The sequence below is a fragment of the Rhincodon typus genome, unplaced genomic scaffold, assembly GCF_021869965.1.
Source record: "Rhincodon typus isolate 14 unplaced genomic scaffold, sRhiTyp1.1 hic_rhity00013187, whole genome shotgun sequence".
Lineage (NCBI taxonomy): Eukaryota > Metazoa > Chordata > Chondrichthyes > Orectolobiformes > Rhincodontidae > Rhincodon > Rhincodon typus.
In genome coordinates, this window is record NW_025978825.1 from 1,966 (window position 1) to 2,931 (window position 966).

Here is a 966-nt window from a genome sequence, read left to right on the forward strand (position 1 = left end):
CAAACAGCAGTGGCCCCAAAACAGATCCTTGAGGTACACCACTAGTAACTGAACTCCAGGATGAACATTTCCCATCAACCACCACCCTCTGTCTTCTTACAGCTAGCCAATTTCTGATCCAAACCGCTAAATCACCCTCAATCCCATGCCTCCGTATTTTCTGCAATAGCCTACCATGGGGAACCTTATCAAACGCTTTACTGAAATCCAAATACACCACATCAACCGCTTTACCCTCATCCACCTGTTTGGTCACCTTCTCGAAGAACTAAGCGCATACGAGGTCGGCAGGATTCGAGCCTGCGCGGGGAAACCCCAACGGATTTCTAATCCATCGCCTTAACCACTTGGCCACGACTACAGTAGACCTTCGGACCTTAATCACCAAAAGTTTTTAATGCATCATCTTGATCATCTTGCTGACACAGTGAAATCAAATTTAAATGTTGAGTGTGTATGGAAATAGAATTTCTGTGATTTTTAAAATCTTCTTTCAATTATTTATTTTGCTGTATTGTTCTTACATCTTGAACTTAATAAGTTCATTCACTGTTGATCTCAGTTTCTGGAAGATTGATTTACCTCTTAATCATAGAACAGAAACTACAATTGCTGTTATTTTTGGAATGTTCCTCCTTGAGATATGGACATCACCAACCAGGCCTATATTTATTGCCCATAAGTAATACCTATGGAATGTTTGATCCAAGTTATTTATTGTTAAGCCACTTCAGAGGGCAGCCAAGAGTCAACCGCATTAGAGTCAGAGTCATTTCTGGCACAGAAGGAGACTGTTCTGCCCATCAAGTTTGTAACATGGTTCTGGAACTGAAGTCAAATGTATTCCAGACCAGCCAAAGAAGCTGATTTCTTTCTCTAGAACATAGAACATACAACAGTACAGTACAGCACAGTACAGGCCCTTCGGCCCACGATGTTGTGCCGAACTCTTGCCCTAAACCTAAG

The 966-nt window shown here is 41.8% G+C and overlaps 1 non-coding gene across 1 annotated transcript; it reads right to left on the bottom strand.

Moving 5' to 3' along the window:
* Positions 1-279: 279 nt before the first annotated feature.
* On the bottom strand, positions 280-361 carry trnas-aga. Its single transcript has one exon. It is a non-coding gene; the product is annotated as a tRNA-Ser (tRNA).
* Positions 362-966: the final 605 nt, after the last annotated feature.